This window comes from Macrobrachium nipponense, chromosome 13 (genome assembly GCF_015104395.2).
Source record: "Macrobrachium nipponense isolate FS-2020 chromosome 13, ASM1510439v2, whole genome shotgun sequence".
NCBI classification, from domain to species: Eukaryota; Metazoa; Arthropoda; class Malacostraca; order Decapoda; family Palaemonidae; genus Macrobrachium; species Macrobrachium nipponense.
In genome coordinates, this window is record NC_087206.1 from 80,377,951 (window position 1) to 80,397,950 (window position 20,000).

The window sequence follows — 20,000 nt, forward strand, 5'->3', positions numbered from 1 at the left end:
CTCATCATCTCCTTTTCGTCTCTCACCCAAGTGATTCCTGTGAGAGTCTTCCCTTCCTTACTTTAGCCGCGTTCTCTCTCTCTCTCCTCAAAAATCTCAAAAAAATCATTTTTATGGAATAAAGAGTTTGACTCTCTCTCTATCTCTGTCTCAAAAAATCTCAAAAAAATCATTTTTATGGAATAAAGAGGTTTAACTCTCTCTCTCTATCTGTCAAAAAATCTCAAAAGAAAAAAAAAACTTAATGGAATAAAAAAGTTTTACTAACTCTCTCTCTCTTTCTCTCTTCTCTCTCTCACACAAAACAAAAATAATCATGGAATAAATAGGAAAAATTGACTCTCACTCTCTCTCAAAAGAAATCTAAAAAAATTTTTATGGAATAAAGAGGTTTAACTCTCTCTATCTCAAAAAATCTCAAAGAAAAAAATTTATGGAATAAAGAGATTTGACTCTCTCTCTCTCTGTCTCTCTTAAAAAAATCTAAAAAAAAAAAATACAAAAAAATCATTTTTGGTGGAATAAGAGTTTACTTGCTCTCTCAAAAAATCTCAAAAAATCAAAAAAAAAAAATAAGTTTTTAATGGATAAAGAGGTTTCGATCTCTCATTTCTTTATCTCAAAAAAAATCTCAAAAAAGAAAAAATTTTTATGGAATAAAGAGGTTTAACTTCCTCTCTCTCTATCTAAAAAAAATTTTATGGAAATAAAAAAAAGTAAACGTTTAAATCTCTCACTCTCTCCTCAAAAAATCTCAAAAAAATCATTTTTATGGAATAAAGAGGTTTGACTCTCTCTCTCTCTCTCAAAAAAGTAATAATAATTTTTTATGGAATAAAGAGGTTTGACTCTCTCTTTCTAAAAAAAAGTAATAGTAATTTTTATGGAATAAAGAGGTTTGACTCTCTCTCTCTAAAAAAAAGTAATAATCATTTATATGGAATAAGACGTTTGATTCTCTCTCTGAGCTCTCTCTAAAAAAGTATGTAATAATTCTTTGGTAATAAAGGTTTTATTTCTTTTTCTCTCTCCTTATCATGGTAATCCTCTGACATCTCCTTATGCTCTCCTCCACGTAGGTGTCTCACGCTCTCTTATTCCTGCTTGACCCAGAATAGAAGGAAGGGGGCGAGAGAAGAGAGAGAGAGAGAGAGCTATAGGGTCAGTAGAATTCCTTCCATCTTATGTAAGTGATCGTGTGTTAATTCGTGGTGGTCATCTCTCTCTCTCTCTCTCTCTCTCTACTCTCTCTCTCTCTCTCTCTCTCTCTCATATAGATATATATTATATATATAATATATATATATATGATGGGCATATGCAATGGGCATTCTATGATGCATACTGCTGCCTGCAAGCATCACACGGCCTTCAAAGTAAATTATTCACCCTCTTTTGATAGTCATGCTTTATATATATATCATATATAGCTATATAGGGCTATAATATATATATATATATATTCTTATATATATTTATATATATATATATATATATATATATATAATGTATATAGTAACAAATAATATTATATGCATGGGATATAGCTGGGCGATTCCTAATGATCAAAGCGCGTGCCTGCACATTTTTCACATGCCTTCCAGTAAATATCACCCTTTTTGATAGTCAATGCTTTATATATATATATATATATATAATATATATATATATATATATATATATAATATATAATATATATATATATATAATATATATATATATATATATATATATATATATATATAATATAGAATTTATATATACTATATAAAATATATATATAGATATATATATATATACTATATATATATGTGTGTGTGTGTGTGTGTGCTGTGTGTTCTGTGTGTGTGTGTGTGTGTGTGTGTGTGTGTATCCATCTCCTTAAATTCCTGGTCATTCTGAAGGCGGAATACTAATTCCTCTTTTATTTCTGACGAGGATATTGTTCACATATGTCTTTATAATTATTATTATTTTTAATATTCAGAAGATGAAACCTGTTCATATGGAACAAGCCCACCAAAGGGGCCACTGACTTGAAATAAAGGGGGAAAAAAAAAAAGTCTTTGGAACAAAATTATATAACCCGAGTTTATTTTAAATTTACCGAGTACAGTAAGAATGTGGCCATTCAAATATAGGTGACTCTTTGGTACTTTCGTTACCTGCACCCCTGTCTTATTTATTTCAATTTTGGAGGTCTAGTAGACGTTAGTATCCATCAAAAGCTGGGTTCACTGGTGGGCGGTAGGCGGGACTAATCATAGACCTAGTAGATTGCAGATTGATTTCAAGTGGGTTATGGGGTGGCCACATTCCTATATCACACACACACACACACACACAATATATATATATATATATATAATATATATATATATATATATATATATATATATATATGTGTGTGTGTGTGTGTCCGCGTATACCTGTCTGTACACACTTATGTACATTCATGCAAATATAGCATGTCCTTCGTAGAAACTCGCATGTTCTTTACATTTAGAACAGCACGGGGGTGAATATTGTTTCAATTGCTAATAAATTATTGAAAGAGGAAACCTTGTTGAATTATTCGTCAAAGGAAATGTTGATGATTCAGATACACAGCGGAAATAAATGGGAACTAAAAAAGACAGGTCCACTTACAGAGCTCTTGAGAGAGAGAGAGAGAGAGAGAGAGAGAGAGGAGTCCAAATTAGTGCTGAAGGGCATTCACTCCTCTGTGTGTTCCATCTCATTTGCATAAACCTGGAAATCACCTTCATGCCCTTTGATTACATGAGGGAGACTCGGGCGGCGAAGAGGGGTGAGAGCAGAAAGTACAACACTCGGGAAAACGACATTTCACTCCCTTTTACGCTCTCTGAATTCCTGATATCCCCCTCTTAACAAAGCTTAAGAAGACTGCCCGGCGCTCTTATTAGAATTCCGTTTAATGCCCAAATATCAATTTACGTCCCAGTTCTCGTCGAATGCAACTCCACGTTCAGTTTTCTTTTTCAAATTTGAATTTTGGCGCACATGGCTACCGCTTGCGACTACCGTCCGTTTCGGCGGGAAATGCTCCACTCGCTCTCCCACCACCCGATGTTAGACCGAGGTTTATCTGTCCTCGCTTATTTGGTCGCCGGCGCTTCTGACCACACCAGTCGCGAGCTTTTAATTGAAAATAGTCGTAGCAATCATCATCGTCATCAGAGGTTGTGTCTGCAGCTCCCATTGGCAGGGAACAGGATGTGCAGATCCGCGCGCAGACTTTAACAACGGTCGGTCTATCTCGAGCGGCATTTGCAAGACGAGAGGAGCTTAGCATGTGTATCACCGGTTTCATTGAAACTGAATTTGCATAGGATATTACACGGGATCGGAGAGAGAGAGAGAGAGAGAGAGAGAGAGAGAGAGAGAGAGGGGGAGGGGGGGGGGGGGGGGGGATTACCTTTGCCTTTGAGTTCCAGCCCTTTCAGCGGAGTGATATGCTCTGGACAATGACGAACCCAGATGGGGGAAACGCGCTAGTTCCCTCCACAACTGGCATTTCAAGAAGGAGACTACGTTTGTCGAACTTTATTCATTGTTATTATTCACTAGTTTTCAAGTTCTGTCATAAACCTGGTTTGCTTGAAGTACCATCTAACAAGTAGTACCATTCAGCAAGTCACTTGACAGTTTGTCAAAGTTAAAGAGAACTGGTTATCATAGGAAAAGCAGACAGACATCGTCTGCTGGGCTTTTTCTGGGGTACCGCAAGTAGTAGTCACTATACCACGTGTGTTTATATCGGTCTAGAATGTGTTTATCGTCTAGTAGACGTATTCTTTTATTCATTGGCTATTTATTTTATACTCTGTTGTTATTGATGGAAATTTTATCTGAACATCTCACATGTTACATTTATGGTCTAAATTATTCCCTTTGTCTCACATGTCTGCACTTTTATCTATTTATTAAAACTTCGACCCAACCCATAAGATCTCAGTATATCCTAATGTATCCTACATAAAGTTTGTTCATTAGTTATTTTTGGTATTTGTACAGTTGTGCCTGGTGTTAAGAAAAGGACCTTTTTCTCTCTTATTTTCTCCCTTGCAAGTTTAAACGGAAGGGAAAGTATGGTCTGATGAAAGGACATTTATGTATATGGAGAGAGAGGGGGGGTGGGTCGGGGTGGGGGTATGATCTATAATGAAGAAGGTACCAGTTACTGGAAAGTGAATTTTGCAAACAGAGATGACGTAAAGTAAAACTGATAACTTATAAAAATACAGAAGTTTCAATTACTGGAGGGTGAATTTCTTTGGTACGTAAGAGAGAGAGAGAGAGAGAGAGAGAGAGAGAGATAATTCCAAACAAAAATGGAGAGTGATAACGAAGTGAATTCTCAGTCAGGAACCCTACATAAGTCTAGGAATTATTATCGATGGAGTTCGCTTTAGAAGCCAAAACGGCAACTAAATTGAAACCATTGACTCCCTAACACTTCCGTTCTCTCTCCTCTTCTTCGTCTTTCGTTTCCCTTTCGTAACCTCCTTCATCCTGCGGATATATCATCCTTCATAGGTAGCAGTCTTACCCTGGCTGGCTGGGTACTTGCCTCCTGTCAGCTAGTAGACCCATCGATGCTAATTCCAGTATAGGACTTGTCTTGATAGAGAGGGTGTGGGTTTGCCTCTGTCTCTCTGTCTGTCTCTGTGTCCGCCAGTTTGCATATTCATATCCGTTGCATGTACGGTGTGAGGAGAGAGAGAGAGAGAATTCGGTCCCCTTGAGAGAGAGAGATAGGGGAGTGAAACGGGGTGAGAGAGAGAGAGTGAAAGAGATAGGGGAGATAAACGGAGACAGACAGAAACAGAGAGAGAGAGAGAGAGAGAAGCAGAGAGAGAGAGATAGAAAGAGAAACAGAGAAAGAGATAGCAAGAGACAGAGTGAAAGGGGTAGGGGATATAAACGGAGAGAGACGAACAGAAAGAGAGAGAGAGAATCCAATGGGGGATTGGGAGGTGAGAGGAGAGAGAGATATAGTGAGAAACCGGTTGTCCTCTCCCCTCTCCCCTTGTAGTGAGGCAGCCTCTGGTAAATTCCTGGTTTGAGGAGGCTGGCGCTGATTTGGCTCGAAGGGCGGCTTCCATCGGAAACCTATAATCTGTTCGGTGGAACGCGTCTCGTTCGAATAAGATTCGAGAGTAAATGTGATGGACATTGGAAACTGTCATTATTATTATTATTATTATTATTATTATTATTATTATTATTATTATTATTATTATGTTTCCTTCATCAATTTAGTTATATGTCTAGTTCAAAGGGTGATTTAGTCGGTGAAGAATATAGTATAGTTTTGGAGTTGAGTATCTCTCTCTCTCTCTCTCTCTCTCTCTCTCTCTCTCTCTCTCTCTATATTATTATTATTATTATTATTATTATTATTAGTTATTATTATATTATTATGTTTTCCTTTATCTCAATGTTTTCCTTTTATCTCAATAGCTCAAGAGGTTTATATAGACGGCGAGAATATAATAATATATATTATATATATATATATATATATAATATATATATATATATAGAGAGAGAGAGAGAGAGAGAGAGAGAGAGAAGAGAGGAGAGAGAGAGAGCTTAGGAGCTTGGATCTCTCTCTCTCTCTTCTCTCTCTCTCTCTCTCTCCTCGTAGCTTCGTGGACACTGATTTGAAAAGGGAAGGTATTGTTCCCTCGTAATGGGTCGCCTTTGAAAGTAAAGTATTTTCCATCTGTTTTAACAGCTTCAACAAATGATATTTCTCCTGATTGATTATTATCGCCAGTTCACTGATGATTTGATCATTAATATTATGATACCGCCGGTAGCCTTTCTTTTATAAGCGTCTTTTGTTTAAAAGCTTTCAGTTCATTAATTGAAATAGTATCCATTGACAATTAAACGTACTTTTGTGGCTGACTATTGTCTATTCGTATATTCAAAAAGTATTATTATTTATTTGTATACTCGGAAGTTGTTATTGTCTGCGGATTTACATTTGTACTTATTGTATGATTCACCCTCGCAAAAGCAGTTCCTGATACATCAATTGACAAGTGTATTGTTTGTCAGTAAACTGACTCAAATTGATATCTGTATTCGCATCTGTGAAGACAGAATTGTAATTTAGTTACAGCGACAAATGTAATGACTGTAATTTTCGTGTTGTAGCCTTTGCAAGAGACAAATCTCCGTAATTTTGAGAAGATTAAGATTTAGGACGGGTAAACTATCTGTACTTTCTCTTGCAGTGATCTTGCAGTTCATTAAAACTATTCTGGAACTAAGAACTTGCATTGAAAGCTTAATTGTAATAAGAAACCTTTTTTGTTATTTTTTTGTTAATATATTTTGTAATTTTATTGAGAAGCTTCCCAACTTTGCAAAGTCATTTTAGATGATATATTTTTTATTGATTGGATCAATAAAATGATATTTTGACAGATATGGTTGTTTGTATGGTGTTTTTACGTTGCATGGAACCAGTGGTTATTCAGCAACGGGACCAACGGCTTTACGCGACTTCCGAACCACGTCGAGAGTGAACTTCTATCACCAGAAATACACATCTCTAACCCTCAGTGTAATGCCCGATAATCGAACTCGCGGCCACCGAGGTGGCAGGCCAAGACCTTACCGATCACGCCACTGAGGCGCCTTGACAGATATGAAAAACAGTTTGCGTAATAAAAATCCACGGTCATATAGGAAACTGTCTTATATATAGTAATGCAGTTTACCATATGATTGTAGATTTTGGTTGTACAATTTGAATAGTTTTTCTTATGGAAGTATTGTACTATTGTTGTCAATAAGTCTATCTTTCAAGCTGTCTATATATCTATCTCTCTATTTAGCCATCTATTTGTCTATTTCTATATCTTTCTATCTATTTCTATCTATCGTTCTTGACGCTTCATCTTCCCACTAAATCTCCTTCCTTGAACCCTTGCTGTCGACAGTGAGCCCTTCCAGCGATCATCGACGTCTGGAACCGACGATTTGCTTTATCTCGCCCCTCGGAGATTAGATGAACCTCGATTGTTTATTCGAATTGTAAATCTTTCAATTTCTTTTATTTTTTATTTTTTATTTTTTGGTATTCAGTGGGACTTGATCGATAGAATCGATGGTTATACAGAATTTATATATATATATATAATATATATATATATATATATATATATATATATTAGATATATATATTTTGATTCACTTACATTCTTCTGTTTTTACTACGCTGTGCTTCTCTGCATCATTAATGAATAATATTAATAAAGATAATAAATATAATTACATTTGTTGGCGCGATCATTTTTTTCCCATATTTCATCGGCAATAATGATGGAGTCATTATTTATGAATCAATTTGAAAATTAAATGAATATTAATTCGTGCACTGACAGGATCAGTGAATACGGATTACGCGTTCTCAGCGAATTACGCGCTTGTAGTTATTCAGCGTGAATACATAACTCGCTCTGAAGAGAGAGAGAGAATTCGCCTGTGGTGAATTACAAGGAACTGCAAGGATTAGGATGTCTCAGACTTGCTAGTCCATCCGAGGAGGTGTGTGTGTGAGAGAGAGAGAGAGAGAGAGAGATTTGCCTGTGGTGTGGCAGAGAGAGAGAGAGAGAGGAATTTGCCTGTGGTGTGGCAGAGAGAGAGAGATTTGCTCGTGAAGTGTGTGTGTATACGCGCGCTCGCGCGGTGACGGAAAGGTCTTTGAATAGCACATGTAAACATTGGTGTGGTAAGTTGGTATAAAGCCGCTAGGTGGCAGCAAGGGCTTCAACCCAAATGTTTACCTTCCATCTTGCCTCTCAGTCTTACCCGAAAGGTATCTATTATCGACAGCCCACTTGCATACATACATACACTCGCGCGCTTGCGCTTGCGCAGTGTCTCATATCCCTTCAGTTTTCTCGGTGTATTTGTTGAAGTCGACGCTCTGAGGACGTTACTACACATTAATGCAGCGATCGTTATATTAATGTTTAGTATCGGAACAGGAAAAAAATCATGAATAATAAAGAAGGCTTCTTTAGGTTTTGAAATTCATTATAGAAGGCTTTATATAATGAATTATAGTTTTCATCCAATTTCTAATAATATAATATATATATATATATATATATATATATATATATATATATATATATCTATATATATATATATTACAAGGTACGTTTTTAGGCTCCTCTGTCTCTCTCGAAGTCTTTTTCAAATTTGCCATCGTGAGAACAGTTCATAGACGGAATTTCTTTTATTTGAAAATAGACTGTCTATAGATGTAATGTCCCCAAAGCATGATTACCCCATGGTTTGTTAAGACTTTCTTTGAATATTCATCCAAAAATGTATTCAAACTTTATTTGCATATTCATCCAAAATTTTATCAAGACTTTCTTTGAATATTTATCCAAAAATGTATTCAGATTTTCTTTGAATATTCCTCCAACACTTTGTCTAGACTTTCTTTGAATATTCATCCAAAAATGTATTAAGACTTTCTTTGAATATTCTCCAAATATTTATCCAGACTTTCTTTGAATATTCGTTTCATAATTTCTTAAGTTTCATTCAATCTTAATCCAAATATTTGTCCACTTTCTCTGAATATTCATCTCATAATTGGTCCAGACTTTCTTTGAATATTCATTCACTTATCTGTATATGTATATTATGAAGAGGATTTTCCCTGTACTTTAATTCGGTATTCTTATGGATATTCTCTGTCTTTGAGCTGTTAATTGAAACGTATACATATACAATCTTGTTTGTTTTTGTAAGCAAACGACCTTCAATGGAACAAAAGGTTGCAAAGAATCGATTCTACAGAGTTAAGTATCTCTTCGTTTTACCAGACCACTGAGCTGATTAACAGCTCTCCTAGGGCTGGCCCGAAGGACTAGATATTTTTAAGTGGCTAGGAACCAATTGGTCACCTAGCAACGGGACCTACAGCTTATTGTGGGATCCGAACCACACTATATCGAGAAATTAATTTCTATCACCTGAAATAAATTCCTCTGATTCCGCGTTGGCCGAGCCGGGATTCGAACTTCGGACCACCGGATTGGCAGCCGAGCGCGAAAACCACTCGTCCAGCGTGGATCTATCGATTCTACAAACCAACAAATAATATTAATGATGTGTTTTGAGTTTATGTGTGTATGTGAATGTGTCTGTGTTTATGCGTTCGTGTGACTGTGAATGTGTCTGTATTTATGCGTTCGTGCGTATATGTGAATCTGTGTGTATGTGTGCCTGTGTGTATGTGTAGGAGAGTGTGAGTGTGAATGCGTCTGTATTTATGCGTTCGTGTGTGTCTGTGAATTCGTATATATTTATGCGTTCGTGTGACTGTGAAAGTGTCTGTATATATGCGTTCATGCGTATATGTGAATCTGTGTGTATGTGTGCCTGTGTGTATGTGTGTAGGAGAGACAGAGATAGAATTTGCAACAAAATCTGTATAAATAACAATAGGCATATCATTGGAAATATCCGTAGGCATACTAATAAAGGCTTTGGCGATTACCCGTTCATACTGAAAACAGGAAACAAGCGAATAAATGAACAAAAATCAAAAGAGAGACGTTAGATAATGATCGAATGAAGGATAAGAGGACGCAAGTAAATGGTGTAAGAAGAGGCAGTACGTAAGAAACAAAGGGAAAATTGTCTTATTTTTTTTATTCATTTTTTACACTCTCAGCGCTGACTCGTATTAGAACCAGGGAATGAAAAATGTAGACAATCAATCTTGCCGTCTTTTATCTGGAATGAGATTTATTCTCGGAGAGAGAGAGAGAGAGAGAAGAGGAGAGAGAGAGAGAGGAGAGGGAAATGAGAGTAGGGAAGGCAAAGAGAAAGAGAGAAGGGAAAATGAGAGAGAGAGAGAGAGAGAGAGAAGGGAAATGAGAGAAAGAGAGAGGGGGGAATGAGAGAAAGAGAGAAGAGAGAGATAGGTGGGGGAGAAAAATGGGGAGAGAGAGAGAGAGGAGGAGGAGGAGGAAAGGAGATGAATTTTGGAGGCCGGAAATTCTCTTGTTGGAAACTGAAAAACCAATTAATCGATCTTCCTAAAGAGTAGTGAAGAAAATAATGTAAAAAAAAAAAAAAAAAAATCAATCAAGAGCTGAAAAGACTTACTTCGAAAAACACAGTATCTTGTATTATTTTTTATCCATTTTTTTATTATATTCAATTTTTTTTTTAATTTCTCCCGTTTGGCGTTACTTCCTTTTTTTATTTTATTTTCAGTCTCTTCAGACTTATCCATTTCTTTTCGCGGAAGGTATTGTTTTTGCGATTTATGAATGACGTTAAAGGCGGTTTTAAATAAATGAAAAACACTTCTTTAATCCGGATTATTCGCTCGGTAGTTTATAAGTTCATGAAAAGTACAGATGTGGGTGTGGGTATGTGTGCGCCTGTGAATGAGTGGGTATGTGTCGAATGGGTATGTGGTTGCTAATAGCCAAGTGTACTTGGACCTGATATCCTCTTGTAGAGGTGGATGAAGTCTCTGATGTTATGGAAATTTTTAGCGTAAGGGGTTCATCCATAATCCAGCATTGAGTATGTGTAAATATATATATATATATATATAATATATATATATATATATATATATATATATAGATATACATATACATATATATATATATATATATACAACAGCAGACAGGTCATCGGACCATCTTTTCATAAATCAGGCAGTCTCGTCTCTAAGGTGTTGTTTGTTAAGTATACAGCGTTCGAATACATGTTAGTTACCACCCCCCCTCCTTAGTTTCATAGAGAGCCATTATATAGCGCCTCCGTTGAAGGACCTTTCATGCAGTTGGGAGAGGCGATGTTTCTTTAACTTCTGAGAGAGAGAGAGAGATTAGTGAGCAATTTGTTTAAAATATCTTTTACGTTTAATATCATTTATCGTTTCCTTGTTTAAGTTAAGGGAGAGGAGACAAAGAGAGAGAGAGCATTACGTTTAAAATATCATTGTTTTGTGTTTAAGAGAGAGAGAGAGAATGTGAATGTCCTTTCTCAGCATTGTTTATTTAAAATACTGAGAGAGAGAGAGAGAGAGAGAGAGAGAGAGAGAGAGAGAGAGAGAGTTACAAGGAGTTACAAGGATTAGGATGTCTCAAAGACTTGTAAGTCCATCCAAGAAGACATCGCGTGCTCACTTATCTGTAGGAGCAGGTTTTACTATTCATTCACAGTGTCCTAACGATTTTGTCTAGAGAGAGAGAGAGGAGAGAGAGAGAGAGAGAGAGAGAATATCCTTTCTCAACATTATTTAAAATACTGAGAGAGAGAGAGAGAGAGAGAGGAGAGAGAGAGAGGAGAGAGAGAGAGAGGGGTGGCGAGGGGGAGGGGGTTGGCCGGGGGGAATGGTCGCCTATCAAACCTTTTTCGGAGGGGTTACGCTAAGGTCAAGTGCTTTGCGGGAGGGTTGGGTGGTCGGGGGGGATTTCGAACGTGACGTGACGGACATCGTGGTTGTCTGAGGGTTGGAGCCGAGATGTTTACGAAGCCTGTTTACTTGCCACGAGAGAGAGAGAGAGAGAGAGAGAGAGAGAGAGAATAAGGGTTCTCATAGTGAGTTCACTTCAGTGCTCCGTTCATTTGTGGTTGGTTACTGAATACGACCAAACGTTTTGCGCTTTTGCCTCTGTGTTTCCGAAAAGAATTTGATCGAAGTGAATCTGTACAAAGTATACAACATCAAGCGATCGTTCATTTTGATGTTATATACTGTGAGAAATTCAGATCCTTCGCATTTTAGACAACCTGAGAATAATAGACTCTCTTTTCATACTTGACAAGTTGAAAACTATAGAATAAATTTACATTATTCCGCGCTGAAGATCATACTTGACAGCTGTCAAAAACTAGACTCATTTCTAAAAGTGCCGAACTCCTGATTGACAGCTGTCAAACTAGACTCATTTTTAAAAGTGACGAGTTCCCGAATTCCAGAATTCCAGTCATACATCTTGCCATAAAGTGTCTCTCTGCCTTTACGTTTTCATTGGCATCTTCTTTCTAAGGCGAAAGGGAAGAGAAAAAGGGGAATAAAATGCAACGCGGGACGGAACACCACACCATGGCTGTGACCTACGCCATACTGATTGTTCTCCTTCTCATTCTTTGGGTCTTATACACGAGTCTGGTGTCACCGCTTCGCTAGCACGAAGAGAGGTATGCAGTGCAGGTGGGGATGCCCCTCTTTATTATTATAGTTTTTTTTTATTCACTTAGTTTCTGCAGGACGGGAATGGATTTATCTTTCTGTTTCACTGGTATGATAATAAGTGATTAATCTATCCTGGGCTATACCATTACAGCACAAGAAAGGAGAAAATAAACAATAGTATTTCTTTATTAATATTGCCATTGAGAACTTTATCATTAGTAACATCAGCTGTAGCAGAGTTGCAGCAGTAATTTTATTATATATAAATTTTATTTAATTTCTTTATTATGAGCAGAGCACTTTTATTTCGTTTCTTGATTACGAGCAGGGCGCTTTTATTTCGTATTTTAATTAAGTAGTGTATAACTGTACTTTTTAAAGACTCCTTTTAGTTACCCAAGTATTTTTTATTACACGTTGAGTCTTCTATGGAAGATAAGCTGGATCTGTGTCGTATTTTATTGGCTTTTGTATAAATGTTTTTTGTGATGCAAACTGGACTTGTCTTCTTTTGTATTTTAATGTACTACAATTATTACAATCTTGTGTCAAAATGGGCTCGACCCATCTATTTTTATGTCCATGTTTTAGATGGTAAAGTCTGCATATCTTTTATGTGCAATCATTCAACTTGCCTTATGTTATCGCCATATAAGCATTGAATTGCTTCGGCGAATTTCTTGCTAATTTTATGAATTTGTATCAATTAAGAACAAACAAATATACTATACTATATACTATACTATGAGCAGAACACTTGTATTCCATCTCTTTTTTACGAACAGAGCACTTTTATTTCATTTCTTTATTACGAGCAGAGCACTTTGAAAGAGCAAGAATATTTATTTAGAATATTTATTTATTAATATTGCCATTGAGAACTTTATCGTGATCAACAGTAGCTGTAGCAGAGTGGCAGTAGCGATTGTAATGAATCTACATCCTTTTTTCATTTTTTTTTTACTATGAGCATTTCACGTCAAAAGAGCAGTTTTTTTTTTTTTTTATTTATGCTCGTACAAGTTACCACCCCATTTCGCCGACCGCCATTAACGAACGATACAGTATGTCTATGTTGCTCTTTCAGTTTTATCAAGCCTTCATTACTGCATTTGACGAGAGAGGGAGCCACCCCCCCCCCCCTATTTTTATCATAGCTGTTTGCCTGTACGTTAAGAATAATATCCGGTTAATGAGGGCTTGGAGAGACTTGAAAATATCTCCCACCCCCACCCCCACGTATCTCTCTTCTCTCTCTCTCTCTCTCTCTCTCTCTCTCTCTCTCTCAGTCAGAATCTCACATCACACTGTGCGGATACTCTGTATAAACATACATTATGTATGCACGGTATGTTTGAAAGATCATCATGGTGCGATAAAGAGATGCTCATTGAGAGAGAGAGAGAGAGAGAGAGAGAGAGAGAGAGAGAGACCTTACCTGACAGACCTTACATCTTGTTCGGGTTGCCCCAGGTCCCTCAGTGTGAGGCACCTCTAATGTCTACCAGAGAGTTGCTAGTACATCTTCCGGTATATTGTTTTTGCAATCTTCCAATCTTGGATGGTCTGAGATGCAGCTTAGATATTAGTCGAGCTTTTTCTTAAATTCACATCTAGCTCACTCCTGATATATTCCTAGATGAGCTGGCAACGAATTGAATAGACGCTGCATTATCGATGCTGGTGCGTAGTGGATAATTGTCCTGTGTGCTTTCCACCTTATTTTTTCCTGGTATAGTTGTTTTTTTTTGGGCACTATTAATCTACCTCTGCTTGCTCTTTCTGATATTTTTAGCTCCATGATGTTTTCGGCTATTCCTTCTAACTGTTTCCATGCCTGAATTATCATGTAGCGTTCTCTTCTCCTTTCTAGACTATAATAAGGTTTTTTAATTGGATTGAAGGAGAGAGAGAGAGAGAGAGAGAGAGAGAGAGAGAGAGAGAGAGAGAGAGAGAGAGATAATTGTAAAAGGGATAAGGATGCTGAATACCCTTTAAGCCAAACACTTCTTAACTATATGTGTGTATATATATATATCATATATAATATATATATATATATATATCATATATATATATATATATATAGTATATATGTAGTAATGCATATATGTATATAATTTATAATATAATATAATATTATATACATATATGTATATAATATATATATACAATTCTCGTCATATTACACCCTCTCTCTCTCTCTCTCTCTCTCTCTCTCTCTCTCTCTCTCTCTCTCTCTCTCTCTCTCTCTCTCGGTATTGAGCGGAGGCCGAAATGCACTTATAATGATGGATTTTATAGAATATTGTTTTCAGTATTTACTTACATAACAGCCCGACACAGACGAACTCGCATATCCAGTGCATCAAATTCGAATGGATGAGTGTCATTTGAACAAAATACGACCGTGGAATTGAAGGGGCTGGGCCCCCCTCCCCCTCCCCCTATTTGCTTAACCTTTATTACTCTTTTGTGATGTATTGACTCCAGGGTAATTTGTGTTCCGTATTCCGGCCAAATAAATTGTCCTGGGCGTTGTGGGTACTGTTGGATTTTATGAATAATTTCTCAAGCGGATTTATGGAGCTGTTCGGATTGGCTGGAAAGATTTATGTGTATGTATATATATACATATATATGTGTGTGTGTGTTGAGTGTATTACATTTGTATACATTATATACATATATAATATATACATATATATATATATATATATATATATATATATATGTATGTATATTTTATATCCAAATAGAATATGTTTGCGAGTAGCTATTATCGAATTTCACCTTTTATTACCTGATATTTATTTATTACTTCATTAATTCAGAGAGAGAGAGAGAGAGAGAGAGAAGAGAGAGAGAGAGAGAGAGAGAGAGATAATCACTACTACTACTACTACTAGAACTACTTACTACTCCAGACACCGCAGTCCCTGTAAAGAAGGAGACATGAGGTATGGCGAAATAGTCCCGAACAAGAGAAGAATTATCATCCCATGTCGCTGACACACAAGGGAAACGTCCCACCATAATTCCTGAATTATTGGTTCCCATTACTCCTCCTATTTGCCCGAATAACCCGGGCTAATGAAGGGGAGAAGACGGGAAGAAGAGGGAGGATTAAACATTTTCTTCCCTCCTTTCCTTCATCTTCTTCTTCTGCGAGCGGGGGGGGTTGGGGGGGGGATGGTGGGGGGATGAAAACCAACACCGATTTCCGCCCGGGAATGAGACCGAGGGTTTTCAACGCCAAATGGCGCTGGTTTTGTTTTGGCGAAATTATTTCTCGCGTGGCGGAATAATGAATGATTCTTCCGGTCTGATTCCCAGTTCTCTCCTCCTCCTCCTCCTCCTCCTCCTCCTCCTCCTATTGCCTTCTTTGTTTGTTTGCCCGTTTCTTTTTATCCTGCGTTCGATGTGTTTGATTTGCTTAGCGTTCTTGGGACTCATTGTTTTGGATCTGGGTTGAAATGACGGATATTTACATAGTACGTTCTTTTGTAGAAGTGATCTATGTATGCACGTATGTATATATATATATATATATATATAATATATATATATATATATATATATGTGTGTGTGTGTGTGTGTGTTTGTGTGTGTGTGTATGTATGTATATGTGTATATATATCATCATCATCATCAATTGGTGCTGAAAGATGAGAAACCACGTGGGAGAAAAACGTAATGAAAGCACTGAAAAATATGTACATGTTAACAGTTGCACCAATACTTATATACTAGTTTAGATTTTAAACAAGACTAAGTTAAAAGTAGGACTTAAAAAGCTATTAATGTATTATAAAAAGCCGGGTTTTTATTTGTACTTCCAGGCTTGATTTGATGATGTAATTAATAAGATCAGTGTTTTTATTTGGATACCAGGAACTTATGAATCACCGAGATAAGAAACTATTAAAGGCATTATGATATTATTTTGTTAGTTCCTCGTTGGTCGATTGTGTTACGTGCTCGCCTACCTATCCGATTGTCGCAAGTTCGATTCTTAGCTCTTCCAACATGGAATCAGAGGAATTTATTTCTAGTAATCAGAAATTCATTTCTCGATGTAATGTGGTTCGGATCCCACAATGAGCTGTAGGTTCCGTTGCTAGGTAACCAATTGGTAGACACGTAAAAATATGCAATCCTTCGGAGAGCTTTTAAACAGCTCAGTGGTCTGTTAAACTAAGATGTACTTAACGTTAAGTGTTTTATCGTAATAGGCCCAATAACAATGGAAAAGATTAGGGGTAAATTATACTCCGTTGTGTTTTTTCCTTGATAAATACAATTGGATTCTTAACTGTAGCTTATTCTCCATCGTGCGCTTCACCAGTCCTGTTCCCAGATCTTAGCTGAGAATAAATTATCATCAAACGTTGTCGATAGGTTAAGCTGACTTAAGCTGACCGTTATTCATATGGACAAGCCAATCCTTTACTTCATGTAGGGGTGGGGGTGTCCTAAGCCTTTGGCAATCAAGACAGAGATACGGCCTTTATATTCAATATCAATGCATTTATTTATACAATTTATATATTTATACCATATTAAGCGACAGGAGTGAAATATGGCAAACACCAACCGTAGACTTTATGTGGCCCTCTGCTATTATTTTATATGTTGATGATGGGTGCTTAGAACTTTGTTGATGTTATATGAATGCTATTAAAACGCTCATGATGATGATAATAATAATAATAATAATATAAACGCCAGTTGGTAAATCGTACCCATAATCATAGGAGCACTCGGCACGATCCAAGAAATCCCTGAAAAGGAATCTAGAAAAACAAGACGCCGAAGTAGCTAACCCAGGACTCATGCAGTAGAGTGTGATCCTAGAAACGGCGCAACATAGTAAGAAAAGTGATGGACTCCTAAGGAGGCAGGATGCAAACCCGGAACTCCACACTATAAAATACCACCCAGTCGAATTGGAGGACTCTGATAGAGCAAAAAAAAAAAACAATAAATAAATAAAATAAAAAAATAATAATAATAATAATAATAATAATAATAATAATAATAAATAATAATAATACTCATGATGTTTTGATAGAATAACTTGGTAACAAACAATACATTTTCACTTAGTAAATTTTCATGTTCAACATCAATTTAGAATTTGTATCTTTTCAATTTTCATAGATACTTTATGTGTTTTTAATTTTCCAGACAGAATGGGTAGAATAGTCCTTCATTAAATTGGTTTTGATTCTGTATGCATAATATTAGTACTGGTGAAATGCTGGGAGTCGTTTTCAATCTATATAGATTTACATAAAACGGGAAGAAAAAATAAAAGACATTTGATAAAATATTCAAAATACCTGTTAAATCATTCGCCATTTAGCTACATATTACCATAAAAACGGAGTGGGTAAACTTGAGGTTTGTTAAAACTAGAAAATTAATATTAAAATGTTAGTGACAATGAAAATATTTACCAATAATAGCACGATTGTCGTGAAATACATAGACATATGGCTATGTTCAAATCGAAATATTTCTTGACTGATTTTAAGAAAATCCTGTGGAGTTACAAGGAGTTACAAGGATTAGAATGTATCAAAGACTTGTAAGTCCATCCAAGGAGCCATCGTGTGCTCACTTATCTCTAGGAGCAGGTTTTACTGTTCATTCACAGTATCCTAATGATTTTGTCTAGCTTTCTTTTAAACTCTTCCACACTGTTGCTGTTGACAACTTCTGGTGGCAGTTTATTCCACGTGCCACATAATTATCTTGTATGTCAAGAAGTTCCCACAGTGGGATGTGTTGTATCTCTTCAGTTCTAGTTTCCAATCCATTATTTCTTGTCTGGTTTTCGTTTAATGTAAATAGGAGAAGCCATTATCATTATTATTATTATATATTATATACCTGTTGATACGAATTAAAGCAGGCTTCTTTTTTAATTTTGTACCATGAAGCGTGGCATTTACAGGAAAAGTTAAACCAAAGATAAAATTGTCAAATAAATGCTGTATGAAACTCTCAGCCATGGCCCATGAAACTCTCAGTCGGTCGTGGTGGCCAGTGTTGTTGCGTTGCTAGACTCACGATCATGGCTAACTTTAAACTTAGATAAAATAAAGAATAAAAATCTACTTAGGCTAGAGGGCTGCAATTCGGTATGTTTGATGGTTGGTGGGTGGATGATCAGCTTACCAATTGCAGCCCTCTAGCCTCAGTATTTTTTAAGATCTGAGGGCGGTCAGAAAAAGTGCGAACGGACAGACAAATAGCCATCGCAATAGTTTTCTTTGACATAAAACTAAGATAAAGTATAAATATAAATTACGCGAAAATCAACAAACAGGACGAGATAAATAGAGTATATTATCGGTAACAAACATTTAAAGGAAGTTTCTACCAACGAGAACGAAAAAACAAATGAATGAATTTTTGACAGACGCAAAAAAAAAAAAAAGAAAAAAAAACTTCTCTTCTCATGACAAGATTATTTCCAGTGTTTACTTATCAATCGTCAAAGTGAACAACAATGTAACTAGAATATTGGTAATGTTGATAAATGGAGAGACAGGAATGAAACGAGAAACGAAACCTTGATTAGGTTTCCCATAATTACTGTTGTCAGACTTTTGTTGATTAAAAAAAAATAAAACTGGTAATTAAATACGTAATAACGCAAGGTGAGGAAGACTTCGAACATTATCGGATGTTTGAAATATTTGCTCTGAGTATTTAAAAGAAACCAGCTCCTCGTAATATGAATAAAATATTTCAGATTGGGAATCCTTCTCGTTATCATTAGTATTGGAGAAAGAAATCTACAGATATGTATACGTACAAATATATTTTAAAATTACATCTCTATAGAGAACTTCCAGGAATCCGTCCGATTCCGTTTTTCAAAAATGGGAATCGAAAAGATTCCCGTAATCCTTTTTTCAATCTTTATTGAAAATTGTAATCGAACAAATTACCGAATCACTTTTTCAATCTTTATTGAAAATGAGAATCGAACAGATTCCCGAATCCCTTTTTCATTCTTTGTGGAAAATGGGAATCGAACAGATTCCCGAATCCTTTTATCAATCTTTATTGAAAATGGGAATCGAACAGATTCCCGAACCCCTTTTTCAATCTTCATGGAAAATGGGAATCGAGCAGATTCCCGAATCCCTTTGTCAATCTTTATTGAAAATATGAATAGAACATATTCCCAAATCCCTTTTTCAATCCTAATAGAAAACGTGAATCTAACAGATTCCCGAATCCCTTTATTAGTCTTTATTGAAAATGGGAATCGAACAGATTCTCGAATCCCTTTTTCAATCTTTATTGAAAATAGGAATCGAACAGATTCCCGAATCCCTTTTTCAGTCTTTATTGAAAACGGGAATCGAACAGATTCCCCAATCCCTTTTTCAATCATTATGGCAAAAGGGAATCGAGCAGATTTTCATTCTTTATTGAAAATGGGAATCAACCAGATTCCCGAATCCATTTTTCAATCTTTATGGAAAAATGTTAATCGAGCAGATTCCCGAATTCCTTTATCAGTCTTTATGGAAAATAGTAATCGAACAGATTCCCGAATCCCTTTTTCAATCTTTTTTGAAAATGGGAATCGAACAGATTCTCTAAAGCTCTCTGTAGAGATTTATTTTTAGGATATATTTGCACCCATACATAACTGCGGATTTATTTCTTCATTTCTAGACTTTTGCAACTATGAGTATTTTTAATTATCAACACTCGAATTGAAACAAAAAAATCCCTCCCT

General features: G+C 36.2%; 1 protein-coding gene across 6 annotated transcripts in view; it reads left to right on the forward strand.

Moving 5' to 3' along the window:
• Nucleotides 1-20,000, forward strand: part of LOC135225888 (ligand of Numb protein X 2-like) — a 668,030-nt gene that overhangs the window by 595,340 nt on the left and 52,690 nt on the right. The window contains exon 1 of one of the 6 annotated variants that reach the window (XM_064265466.1): nt 11,654-12,250. The exons of 4 other annotated variants lie outside the window; for them this stretch is intronic. The gene's annotated coding sequence lies outside the window, so the exon portion shown is untranslated. Of the gene's footprint in view, nt 1-11,653; nt 12,251-20,000 lie in introns of those variants that run through there. One more of the 6 variants, XM_064265464.1, reaches the window with a different exon arrangement.